This window comes from Amblyomma americanum, chromosome 1, assembly GCF_052857255.1.
Source record: "Amblyomma americanum isolate KBUSLIRL-KWMA chromosome 1, ASM5285725v1, whole genome shotgun sequence".
In the NCBI taxonomy this organism is placed as follows: Eukaryota; Metazoa; Arthropoda; class Arachnida; order Ixodida; family Ixodidae; genus Amblyomma; species Amblyomma americanum.
This window is the reverse complement of record NC_135497.1, coordinates 513171159-513185377: the sequence shown is the minus strand read 5'-3', so window position 1 is coordinate 513185377 and position 14219 is coordinate 513171159.

Genomic DNA, 14219 nt, shown 5'->3' with positions numbered 1-14219 from the left:
TATGTCACAGGATAACGAAACAGCGTAGATCTCAACAAATTTAAAAACCTGAAATGGAGCTGCTTGCCAGACAGACTGTGTGATGGCAACCTTCACTTGCCTACGCACTCTTAGACAAGTCCTTGTGGAGCGTAAAATTGCAATATAACTATGGCTCCTTAGCCCCTTTATTTCTAAAAAAAAACAGCGAAGTGGCGTCAACATTCGGAATTACTCCCTTGTTTCCTTCATGTGTTTGTTCCTGAAGGTCTGCCCTTGTTGGTTCAATGGGATTCCAGAGCACTTTTTCCACTGTGAAAAACGTAGCAGTACAGACATACCCAGCCTTTGGAGGAATCTGGCCATTGGAGTCACCTCAAGTGAGTTAAAGATAAAAAAGTGAGATGAACGGTAAATGAAGTTTAATGCCCCGAAGCTGCATGAGGGCTTTGCGTCATGGTGTAGCGGAGAACCTTTGATTACTTTGGACAAACTTTGGTTGTGCATGGTGGCAGTGAGCGATGCAGCAGTGGACGGCTCCAGGTTACAGCTTAGACTGCCTGTGGTTGTTTAACGTGCAAAATGAATTGCACAGTAGGCAAGTGCGTTTGTATTTCACTGCCATCAAAATGGGGCTGCACCAGCCAGGATTGTATCTCACGACCTTAGGTTCGGTGGCCAAAGGCATCGAGCTGCCGCAACAGGTAAACGGGGAAACGTGCGAGAGGCAAATGGGGATAATAATAATTGGTTTTTAGGGACAGGGAATCGCGCAGTATCTGTCTCAGATATCGTTGGACACCTGGACCGCGCCGCAAGGAAAGAAGAAAGGAAGAGAGAAATGCCGTAGTGGAGGGCTCCGGAGTAATTTCGACCACCTGAGGTTCTTTAAAGTGCACTGACATCTCACAGCACACGGGCGCCTTAGCGTTTTGCCTCCATAAAAACGCAGCCGTCGCGGTCGGATTCGAGCCCGGGAACTCGGGATCAGTAGCCGAGCGCGCTAACCACTGAACCACCGCGGCGGGTATGGGGAAAACATCATTTTGCTCCCCACGGCTTGCTGGCATACGCAAGGTAGCGAATGTTGAATACCACGATATAGACTTCTGGCAAGCAACAGCACTGTTGATTTGTTAGATGTATTGAAAGGGTTCCCATGTAGTTCCTTTAATCTATGGCGTGGCGCATTAGGGCAAACTAATGTGTGTTTATTACAGACTAAAAAGAGCCCTTGTTCCACATTTTTCACATACAGGTCTTCGTTTCAGGAACTGCGGTTGTAACTCCAGTTTTGAAAAAAAAAGTTTTGCCACAGGTGGGCAACAAATCTTAGAAATATTTTTAGGAATCATAGAAAAAAAATGGCGTGTACTCATATTCGAGAATTTTCATCACTTCTCTGTTGACATATCTGTTGACAAAGGAACTGTCCCATCTAGTCAAAACAATATTAAACATGTGAACATACAAGATCATTTCGCTTTTCGTGATATCAGTGGCTTTCTTTTTTGGTTAGCAATCACTTATTCCTTGCAGAAAAAAGATGAACGTTGAGTTAACAGTGCGGAAAAGAGGCTGTCTGCTCCTTCACTTAATTTCCGCACTAGTGATGAGTGTTCCGAAACAGCAAGCACACCAATAAAACATCACATTGATAAAAATTAACAGCCATTTAACACTGAAAATGCTCGCTGTCACAGCGAAACCTAAAAGAGATCGCACAAAGAAGGCACGAATTCTCATATTCTCATGCCATTCGAAACTCTACGGTACAACACACATTATTTTCCGCCCCCCCCCCTAAAGAAAGCTATCTATTTTCTCTTAGAAACTAACGAAATTTCTAATCACATTTAGCTGAACTATGTCATTATATAACTTTGCCCCATACAAAACTGTTCTGAATACCCATGTAGGCTGTCTGCCGAAAATATTTACTTAACATCAGTTAGTAAGTAACCACTTAGAAATTATATCCGGGTGACTTAGGATTTCGTAAAAGCAGCAAATCTGGCAGCGCACTTATTAAAAATATATTCTTTAAGAAAATATGAAAAAAATGATAGGTCTACAACAAGCTCTTTTTTGGGAAGAAATATCACGCAGAGAGGATGCTCCCACAGCATAGGAATGTCTGAGATGACCTAAAGTCACCTTTGACCTCGCAGATTATCGTTCAGTTGATGAAACCAAAAGGGTATGAGAGAAGAAATTTAGTTCCTCATTACAACCTTTGTCAGTAAAGTTCTGTGACTGAGTTCATTAAAAAATGCGTTTAACATTAAAGTAATTTGTGCAGCACCCTTTCGAAATAGTCTCCCTTGCAGTCTATACACAGCTTCCAGCGCTTCTTGAGGTCTTTGAAACAGTTGAAAAGCGCTTCTTCTGGCAAGGCTGTCTGCTCCTTTGTCGTGGCGCCTTGAATGGCCTCCACGCTCTCCATCCAGCTACCTTTTATGGCTCTCTTCACACGAAGAAACATGAAAATATCGCATGGGGAGAGGAACGGCAAATATGGTGGATGGGGAAGCACAGTAATGTTGTGTTTCGCGAGAAATTTTGTCACGCAGAGAGCAGTGTGCGGCCTGGCGTTATCGTGGAGAAGGCTCCATTGTCCAGATGCTCATAAGTCAGGGCGACGGTGTCGCAGCGCATCACGCATGTGTTGGTGCACGCGGATATTAAACTCCTTATTCACCATCTGTCATTGGGGAGGAACTTGTGGTGTATGACACCTCTGGCATCGAAAAAAGCAATCAGCATCGTCTTTGTTTTGGTCTTCTGTCGCCGCACCTTTCTCGACGCCGGACAGCTTGCGGTCCGCTATTCGGCGCTCTACCTCTTTGTTTGAGGCTCGTATGGAAAACAGCGTGTTTAGTCTTCAGCAGTGATGCTGTCGACGAATGCAGCATCCTTCTCTGCCTCGGAGAGCAAATCAGCGGTCACTGATGCCCGCGCGTCCTTCTGGTCCTCGGTGAGGGAGCGCGGCACAAGTCTGGCATGCAGCTTTCGTTTCCCCAAGTTCTCAAGCAAAATCTGGTGGCCTGTTGTCTTACTAATGTCGAGAGCATCTAATAGCATGCGGACTGTAATGGTGCGGTCTTGCTGTACGATTTCCCTGATCCGAGCCACGTTTTTATTCCGTGAAGTTTTTATTCCCTCCCCCAAGCGCTTTTTTTACTCACTTTCTCCTAGCTGTTTCTCCCACGCGCAGGTATGCGCTGCGATTCTCGTTGCCCCCCCCCCCCCCCCCCCCCCGCCCCAAGATTTCCTTTTGTCTACCTTTCAGCTCGAAACTTTTTTTTGGGACCACAAAAGCTGCGTAAAAGAAAATGACTCCCCTCCTTGCTGCCCCTCCCTCCCATCACCGTCGTCTCCCCTGCCATTCGCACACAGCGCGATGATCGCCATGACACATTCTTGACCGGAAGAGTCTTGGTTTGCCTGGCACGGCGGCACCCAACCGCACAGCCAACGCGACGAAAGAGCATGCACACTCGAGCTGGCTTCGTTCGTAGTCTGCGCAAGCGAAAACCCACATCCGATACTATATGAGAGCTCCGACGCGGTTCACTACCCTGGCCTGCAATACCTTGCTTGTAAGTACTACAAATATTTTATCTTGAGATACGTTAGGAAATCAATGTGATTTTGGGAGTAAGTGTTGCTCTGACTACATGCGGCTTTATTTTTTTCAGGCAGGAGAAGAGAACGAGACAAAGCACGAGGACGACTTCTATGTATCTACTCTCATTGCCAAATGTCTGGCTTCACGTCGTGCGCAGTGCAGATCTACCCGAATGGTAGATCTGCACTACCATTCTACCCGAATCTACCCGAATCTACCATTCTACCCTATCTACCCGAATGGTAGATCTGCACTACCATCTGCACTAAAATTCACTACTTCGTCGAACAGCGGGTTTGAATTCTTCTGACCTTTCATCCAATTCATTCAGGAATACGTTTTCATGCACAGCTTATGCAGGATAGGAATCGGAACTGTTTTGTGTTCCACTACAGACCAGTCGGTAAGGATATGAATACTACTTCTGCACTCTTTCTCTGGTGTTAACACACTTGCAGGTGCAATTGAAAATCCGCAATTTAAGGCAAAAGCTTTTGCCAAGTTATCTCTCATAGAAAAAAAGGCCATTACTCTAGACTGTCAGACGGGTGTTTTGTGTGGTTTTCAAGTCAGTTTCGCATGTGTATTACATGCATTGGAAGCGACTAAGATAAACTGTTGGATTTAAAAAAAGAAAGGTGTTCTGAGTTTTTTTCATCCAGGGTATCTATTTTTGACCCCATCCAAACAAACAAGCTTTGTTCAAAACTGCTGTTTTTACGTCCATATGGAGGAGATGCTACAACCTGTGCATCTTTACCTGAATAAAAAATGCGCTCTCAATTTAGAGATACGTAGTTATGATAATAAAACAAAATAAAACATTTGCTTCCTTTCAATATTACATTACTTTGTTTTTTTTTCACATTGAATACCTTACTGGAGGTGCGAAACGGCGCAATTAACTAAAAATCAGCAATTTGGGACAAGGCAAATTAAATTTCACTTTGTGCGAAAAATGCGATGCTAGTTGTTACAAATTATCCTGTAAAATGTGTGTCGAGTGTTTTCACGCCGACTGTGCCTCACAAAATTCACTGTTATTTAATCATTTATGTTTTTGTCCTGTGACGGCCATATTTAGGTTATCATGAGATCATGCCTCTTTTTGCAGGCTCGACGCATTGTGAGGTCATCGTACAAGAGCTGGACAAGCAATTTGAGTGCAGTGGAAAAGTCCTTTGCAAGAGGAGTGCAACGATTACTTCAGATATGACTGATCAGTTCACAGGAGGACAGCTTCGTGAAGCACTTTATGGATCTCTTAGCCGTGCTACAGCAGATTGCCGAGCTGTGTTGTCTAACCTGAATCATCGGCACGCAGCAAACATGAAAATAAATGTACCGCCGCTTAGTATGCGGTGGTTGTGCAGCTGAACTGAAAGGGAATTTGCGCTTGTCAACTGAGAGTAGACACCAAGTTCTGCCCAGCACCCCACCACAAGTTCTGTCCAGGGCCCCACCACAAGCCCGGCACCCCACTCCAGGTCCTTACCCCTGCCCGAGCCCTGCCTATAGGCACACCACCTCAAGAGCCTCACAGCTGCTTTGAATAAAGATCTTTTTTTAATACTTTTGGTTGGCTCTTTTCTTGCTTACCTTCCTGCGGGCTGGTAGGTGAATAGTACCATGTTTGCGAAAAGGAACCAAGGTGCAAGGTTTGCATCTCCATTGTATAGGGCAGCCCTTCCCTAAAGACGAGTGTTGGATTGTGAGGACATCCTAGGGTTCTTACCTTACACATATTTGTCACTCTAAGCAAGAAGCCAGCCATGCAGCCTGGTTACTTTCGAAGACTAAATCGAAAATGCTGGTCAGTAACCACCAACCGGGTTTGCATGTGCCGGTGATCGAAAGCTGCATACCATTGCTCAAAAACTGGATGCCGTGGTTCGAAAGCTGGATACCATTATTCTAAAGCTATTTACCAATGTTTGAAAGTTGGATGCCAGTCCGAGACCTTTACTGGCCCATGTTGCATAAAGCTGGATGTCATTGTTCGAAAGCCGGATACCAATGTTCGACGGCTGGATACCAATGTTAGAAGGCTGGATGCAAATGTTCGAAACCTGGATGCCGATGTTCGAAAGCTGGATGCCAACCTGCGACCTTTACTGGCCCATGTCGCAGAACGAACGCCAGGCCTACGTTGGCCCCTTGATCGACCGTACATTGGCCCTAAATTGGCATGAAAGTAGGGCCAATGTGTCAAAATGGTAGCGCTCAGCCTAAATGCCAGTGTAGGACCGATATTCGTGCCAATTTTTGCCAATGATAGCCCAACGTTCGACCAATGCTGTTGTTTTGCCTGGGCAGTGCTGTTCGAGGAGCTAGTGGACATTAAATGGGATGTCATAGAGCTTAGTAAAGTTAAGAGGACAGGCGAAGCCTATGAGTACTATATAATGGGCACATCCTGTGCAATCGCGGATTAGCGGATAGACTAGAACTAGGTGTGGGATTCCTCATTATTTAAGGATATACCTGGCAACGTAGAGGAGTACTATAGTAATAATGAAAGGGTGTTAGCTATATAATTCAGCTCAATAAGAGATACAAGCTGAGGTGGTGCATGCTTACGCGCCAACTTCTAGTCATGATGACCTGACCGTGGAAAGCTTCTATGACGACGTGAATCGGCAGTGAACAAACTGAAATCACAGTACACTGTACTGAGGGGCGACTTCAATGCGAAGGTGGGCAAGAAGCAGGATGGCGACCAGGCGGTAGGCTACTATGTGATAGGTGCTAGGAATAGCGGGGGGAGCTATTAGTAGAGTTCGCAGATAGAAATAGTTTACGGATCATGAATTCTTTCTTCCGCAAACAAGAAAACAGGAAGAGCCCCAAAGTGATACTAAAAATGAAATCGACTTCATAATATGCGCTCATCCTGGCATCGTTCAGGATGTGGACGTCCTCGGAAAGGTGCGTTGTAGCGACCACACAATGGTAAGGTCTCGAATTAGCTTAGACTTGAAGAGAGAACGGAAGAAGCTAGTGAAGAGGAAGTCCATTAACGAGGTAGCGGTAAGCGAGAGAATAGAGGGATTCAGGATATCGCTGCAGAACAGATATTCAGCTTTAACTGAGGAAGAAGATCCTAATGTTCATGCAATTAACGATAATCTGACAGCTATCATTACTGATTGCGCAGTAGAAGTTGGGAGTAGGACGCCTCGACAGGATACCGGCAAGCTGTCTCAGGAGACGAAAGATCTTATTAAGAAACGTGAAAGCATGATGGTGTTATTAGGATTGGCGCCAGGAGGTGCCAAGATTTTCCACTGAGACAGCAACTCTCGCCATGTGTCAGCGTGGTGCCTTTACTGCGCTTCGCCCGGTCTTGGCGTGGGACGAAAAACGGGGAGCAGGATTCTGAGAACGTTCCCTTGCTGGGGTCCTGACGCCGTCGCCGTCTGTTAAGCGGCCGCTGCCGTCTACGGACCTTCCCCGGCTTCTCAAACGACCCGACTACTCATGGCTTCCCGGCACCCGAAGGGGCGCGGCGCTGAAGCGTGGAAATCAACCTTTTCGGCGGTCTTGGGTGCCGTTCGTCCACAGGATTCGCTGGCCTCGCTAATGGCAGAAGCACTTCGGCTTATCTTCCGACGAGGCGCTCCGGCTTGGCGCCTCGGCTTCTTTGATGGAAGAATAGGGTTAGCCGACCGTGGGAGAGCTTTCGGACCAGATGACGTCACCGACGAGCTCGGCGGGGTCCCGATCACATCCTCCTCTCTCTCTGGCTCAACTTATGCCAGGGGCGTGTTCATGTGTGTGGAGGTGTCAGTGTGTACGTGCTAGTTAATGTTTCCGGCCACTCTCACCAAGGCAAGGGCGTACCGAACCTAGGGAATTTAGGGAAGACGACGGTTATAAGACTGGACGGCGGATGCAGTAAGCAGCTCACTTATAAACTCACATGCTTGTAAGCATGTAATTAAAACCAAGTCTTCTTTCTCCACTAACGAACTCCTTCACTCAGCGGCACTCCTGTCCGGGTCGGAGCAGTCGTCGTCTTGACCGAGGTTGCGCCGAGAAGCGACACCGATCCCTATCTTCAACAGCGTCTAACCGTAGACAAACAGAATAGAAATAGCAGATCTATCGAAGTTAATCAATAAGCGCAATGGTAGCCGACATCAGAAAGATTAATATGGAGAGAATCGAGCATGCTCTAAAGAAAGGAGGGAGCCTAAAAGTGGTGAAGAGGAAAGTAGGCATAGGTAAAACCAGATGTCCAGATGGCATAGGTAAATCCAGGCATATGTAAAACCAGAACCAAGCAGGGCAATGTCCTTAGCAATATGGATAAGATAGTTAAAGTAGCTGAAGAGTTTTACACAAATCTGTAAATTTGCCAATGTAATCAGAACGTTAATGAGAGAGACAGTAGTGCACAGCAGTGCTTCATCGCTTCAGTAAAGAAAGAGGACGAAAGCCTTAGGAAAAATGGAAAGGGGAAAAACAGCTAGGGAGGATCAGGTAGAGCAGATCGGTTGAAGGATGGAGGGGAGATTGTGCTAGAAAAAGTAGCCACCCTTTATACGCATTGCTTATTTGCTTATGACCTCCACCGTACCAAAAGCTTGGAAGAATGCAAACATTATTTTAATTCATAAGAAAGGAGACGCCAAGGAGTTGAAAAACTATAGACCGATCCGCTTACTGTCCTTCGCCTGCAAGGTATTTACTAACGCAATCGCTAATAGAGTCTGGGCAATGCTAGACTTTAGTCAACAAAATGATCAGGCAGGCTTTTGTAAAGGATATTTCACAATAGATCATGTTCACACCATCAATCAGGTGGTAGAAAAATGCTCAGAATATAACCAACCAGACAGGCATTGCGGAATCAGGGTGTAGAAGAGCCTTATGTCACAATACTGAAAGATATATATACAGGAACTGCACAGATACCATAGTCCTACATAAAGCCAGCAATAAAATTCCAACAAGGAAGGGCATCAAGCAAGGAGACACGATGTCGCCAATGCTAATCACCGCCCGTTTACAGGGGATATCCCGAGGACAACTGGGAACAGTTGGGGATAAGAGTTAATCGAGAATACCTAAATTATCTGCGATTAGCTGACTGCATCGCCTTACTGAGTCAATCAGGAGATCAACTGCAAATCATGATCAATGGATTAGACAGACAGGGCAGAACGGTGGGTCTAGAAATGAACATGTAGGAAACTAAAGTAATGTTCAACAGTCTAGCAAGTTAACAGCAGTTCACAATTGGTAACGAGGTGCTGGATGTACTAAGAGAATGCGTCTACTTAGGGTAGGTAGTGATCGCTGATCCGGATCATGAAAGGGAAAAAACTAGATGAATAACAATGGGGCGGGGCGCATGTGGCAGGTTCTCTCAGATTATGAATAGAGTCAAAAAAACCTTAGACTTCCATCAACCAAATGATCAGGCAGACTTTCATAAAGGCTACATGGCAAAATACCATTTTCACACTACCATTCAGGTGATAGCGGAAAGCGCAGAATATAACCAACCCCTCTATATGGCATTTATGGATAACTAGAATAGATTTGACTCTGTCTAAACCTCAGCAGTCAAACAGGCATTCAGGAATCATGTTCTAAAGGAGGTAAAATACTCTAAGATGTCTATAATGGCTGCACAGCCACCTTTGTCCACCGTAACGAGAGCAACAAGTTTCAGTAAAGAAGGGCGTTCAGGTAGAGACAAGGATTTGGAACAGTTGAGCGTAAGAACTAATGGAGAACAGCTTAGTAATCTGCGATTCGCTGATCACATTGCCTTGCTAGTCATTCAGGAGATGAACTGCAAATAATGATCAATGAGTCAGGCAGACAGGGCAGAACGGTGGGTCTAAAATTTAACATGCAGAAAACCAAAGTAATGTTCAACAGTCTACCAAGGGAACAGCTGTTCACAATTGTCAGCGAGGTGCTGGAAGTGGTAAATGAATACGTCTACTTAAGGCAGGTAGCGATCGACAGCTGATCTGCATCATGAGAGGGAAATAACTAGAAGGAAAAAAATGGGGTGGAGCGCAAACGGCAGATCCTCTCAGATCATGAATAGCAGGTTATCTACATGCCGCGGTGGCTCAGTGGTTAGAGCGCTCGGCTACTGATCCAGTGTTCCCGTGTTCGAGCCGGACCGCGGCGGCCGCGTTTCGATGGAGGCGAAACGCTAAGACGCCCGTGTGCTGTGCGATGTCAATGCACGTTAAAGATCCTCAGGTGATCGAAAATAGTTCGGAGGCCTCCACTACGGTAACTATTCCTCTCTTATTTCACTCCCACCTTCCTCCCTTCCTTTACGGCGCGGTTAAGGTGTCGGCCGATATGCGCGACAGGTACTGTGCCATTTACTTTCCCCCAAAACCAAAACAAATATCTCTTAATAAAGCAGTGTAGAACAGCTGTATCTTACCTGTACTCAACTACGGGGCACAACGGGGAGGCTAGCGAAAAGGTTTCAGCTTAAGTTAAGGATAACACAGCGAGCGATGGAAAGAAAAATGGTAGGTGTAAAGTTAAGAGACCGGAAGCGGGCAGAGTGGGTGGGGGAACAAACGCGTGTTATTGACATCCTAGTCGAAATCAAGAGGAAGAAATGGGCTTGGGCAGGGCATGTACTGCGAAGGGAAGATAACCGCTGGTCCCTAAGGGTAACGGAGTGGATTCGAAGTGAAGGCAAGCGCAGCAGGGGGCGGCAGAAGGTTCTGATTAGCGTTCTGATTACATTGGCTACTGTATAGATTTGTGCACTTTAACGATCTTATCCATATTGGTAACGACATTGTCCTCTTCGTAGCTTAACTCATATATCTGGTTTTTACTTATACCTAGATTGCTCTTCATAGTTTCTAGGCTACCTCCTTTAGAGAATCCTCTATTCTCTTCATATTCAGCTTCCTTTTGTCAGCTACCTTGCACTATTTATTAACTTTGATAGCTCTGCCAGTTCTATTCTGTTTGTAGGGTTAGTTGATTTCATGCTTTTGTGTTTCTTAAACAGAACTTTCATCTCCTGAGATAGCTTGCTGGCATCCTGTCGAACCATCCTACCACCTACTTTTAGGGCACATTCCGTAACGATAGCAGTGAGATTATCATTAATTGTTTGAACATTAAGATTGTCTCCCTCATTTAAGGCCGAATATCTGTTCTGCAGCAAAATCCTGAATTCCTTTATTTTCCCTTTTACCGCTAACTCGTAATGGACTTCCTCTTAACTATTTTCTTCCCTTCCTGCTTCTTCAAATCTAGGCTAATTCAAGACTACCATTCTGTGGTCGCTACACCGCATTTTTCCGAAGACCTCCGCATCCTAAACGATGCCAGGGTTAGTGCATAGAATGAAGTCTATTTCATTTTTTGTCTCAACATTGGGGCTCTTTCAGGTACACTTCCTGTTCTCTTGTTTGCGCAAGAAGGTATTCAGAATCGGTGAATTGTTTCTCTCTGCGAACTCTACTAATTGCTTTCCCCTGCTATTCTTTGCACCTATCCCATAGTAGCCTACCGCCTGGTCGACAGCCTGCTTCTTTCCCACCTTCGCATTGAAGTCACCCATCAGTACAGTGTACTGTGGTTTTACGTTTTTCTTTGCTGCTTCCCCGTCTTCAGAGAAGATTTCAACGATCTGGTCATCATGGCTGGATATAGGCGCCTAGCCCTGCACCATCTTCAGCTTCTGCCTCTTACTGAGCTTAATTACGATAGCTGCCGCCCTCTCGTTAATGCTATAGAGCTCCTCTATATTGCCAGCTGTATCCTGATTGTTGAGGAATCCCACACCTCATTCTTGTCTATCCGCTAGTCCGCGATAACACACTATGTTCCCGACTTTTAGTGCTGTATACACCAAACCTGTCCTCATAACTTCACTAAGCCCTCAGACTTCCAATTTAATGGCCGCTGGTTCCTCGAGCAGCACTGCTAGGCTAGCCTCACTGCAATAGGTTCTAGAGCTTAACGTTGCGAGGTTCAGATTCCAATGGCGGCCAGTTTGGAGCTAGAGATTCTTAGCATCCTCCGCTTTGTCACAGGTCTGACCGCCGCCTCGGTCGGTTGTTCCGCAGCCGCTGGGAACCGAGGGCCAAGGGTTAAATGGTTTGTTCGTAGAAGGTTGTGGCCAAGTACTACACCAGGGTGGCCAAGACCTGCAGTAGTGAGGGAGTGAGTTGGCGGTTCTGGACACAGAGATCAGGCCGCACCACAGGCCTGGGTATGCAATTTCATTGACACGCGGTGTTTTTTTGTTTCCACTCTCGGTGGAGAATCGCGCGGCCCCGGGATTCGAGCCCCGGACCTCTTGCATGCGAGGCGGATGTTCTACCCCTACTCCATCGCTGCTCCGCCCCTGCCAGACGCCGGGGCACCCTAGACTTCGTGTAGTCTCTTCGTGCCGCGCTTCAAGCGAGAGCCCGATTCTACCATGCTTTCCTAAGCGTGGTGGATTTGACGCCGGCCCTCGTGTACTTAGTCAGGACTTACCGCCTATGTACCGGAAGCTTGAGTGTGGGCTTCATCCAACACCACTTTGGTCTCACAGCGGTATTACTCACAGACTCTCAAAGGACGCAAGCGCCAGTACTGCTTTCGCTTCGCCGTCGTTCTCTTGGCCTACTGAGACGCCCGTAGACCTCAACGTTTCCCGGAGATAGCCCTGGTTTCCCGGAGGGGGAACGAGGAAAGACCCAAGAAGTTCTCCCGAGTGATCGAAGTTCTCGGGTTAGACATGGACGCCCCTACCCCTGAGGACTTCAGTCAGCGGGGATTACCCCGCACCTAATCTGCTTGAGACTTAGCCACAGCAGCCTATCCCTAAGCTGCCATGGCGTATGAACTCTCTCGTTTCGGCTCTCGGGAGAGGGTCGCCACCTGCCATTCCCAGGTTCATCATTAGCGTCGCCTCCTGTTCACTGGATCACAGGAGCACGCAACTATTCCAGCTTTACATTTAGTGCCTTCATCGCCAGTGCCAGCACCCCGCTAGGCAACAGGAGGACGCTACTCCTGCCTACAGTTCTTTAACACCGCAGCACGTCTTATGTACGGAAAAGCTGTTCTTTGCAACACTCTGGTGTGCTTAAAGAAGTAAAAATTCAGATGCGGTAATTTTCACGGCTGCCCTTCATTAGTTCATATCTGCTTCAAGTGTGCTGTTGATATAAATGCCTGTTATCTACTTTATTTGGGTTCAAAAAGAAGCATCGCTGTCTATTTATTGTGAACAGTAGATATTAAAATTGACCGACGGTTTAGCAAGGCCAAGCGCGAAATATTGTGCAGTAGCACTAGTTATGGTGGGCACCTAAAGTTGCTAGGTGCTGAAGGCCTTTGGCCTAAAGGTTTACTCGCAAGATATACACGATAAAGGCCTTGACTAAAGGCGTTTACTGCAAGGGTTTTGCCCTGAAGGCATTGACCTTGAAGGCCTCCACCCAGATGAAGGCCAGCCAGATGTGCACACCTGGCAGGTTGCCCACAACCAATTGGGCAGGTGGGCCGCCTGCTAAAAGCAGGCTTCAGAGACGCACGTAAGCCCGAAATCAGAAAATGTGCCTAGTAGTGCTGCCACTCTAAAAGTAGAATGATGTGCTTTTTTTTGTAAGTTCATATTTTATTTCAAATGGCGGTGGTGGGAGCTGGTGGTGACAAAGGTGCAGGTCATGCGATTTTCGTTTCAAACCCGGTTATAACATCCATCCGTCTGGACACATCTTTGTGCTGTACGTTATATTCCCAATTATTGTTGTGGTGACATGCAGGCATCAGCAAATACTTCAATGAGGACCAACTTCGAATTCTCCAGATGGCCATGATGAAAGGCACAACGTGGAGCATAGACACTGGGGTGAAGACATTGAAGATGAGGTTGACCTATGGATCGGGGGGCTACGATGGTGTCCGGGAACTGGCCAGCCCCCTTTCCACAGAACGGATTTTAATATGAAAATTTTAGAGCTTCAAATTCAGGCCTGGAATCACCATGAAAATGATGGACTTGGGAGAGAAAAATGTTGGCAAACAATAAAAATTGTTTTCAGAGAATTTTCTCTAGCTCAAATGTGTATATCATATATGAAAGTAGTCCTTATGGTAGTCATGTGCAGAAAATGTGTGTATGGGTTCCATTAAGTCTTCCTTGCAGTGAGTGACTTTCTAGACATTTTTCCTTTTTTTACAATTCAGATCGGTCGTCTTTCTCAGGAAGAGAGGCATGGTGGGCTTATGACTGATGAGCTCCAGATCTCCAGGGGTCTAGACTTCGACTCATCGACCATCGGCCGGTCCGATCATCCTGAAGACGGAGTGGCAACGCATCACCTTGTAATGATCTTGTAAGACTCAAAAAGCATGCATCAGTGCAGGTCACTTCGCAAAACGAAAGTGGCACCAGCACACACGTTCTTTCAAAATGATACTGCTGCAGCTCTATGGTACCATGGGGAATTGGAGCACTTGGACGAGACAGCGTTCACAACTGCTTGGTTTGTCGATCAAGTGCAAACATGGTTTGGATTGTTGGCCTCCAGGATAAGAAAAAAGCCTTACTGCACAGGAGGGCAGGCGGCATCTACTTTCTGGAGAGCGTCATATGACTGTT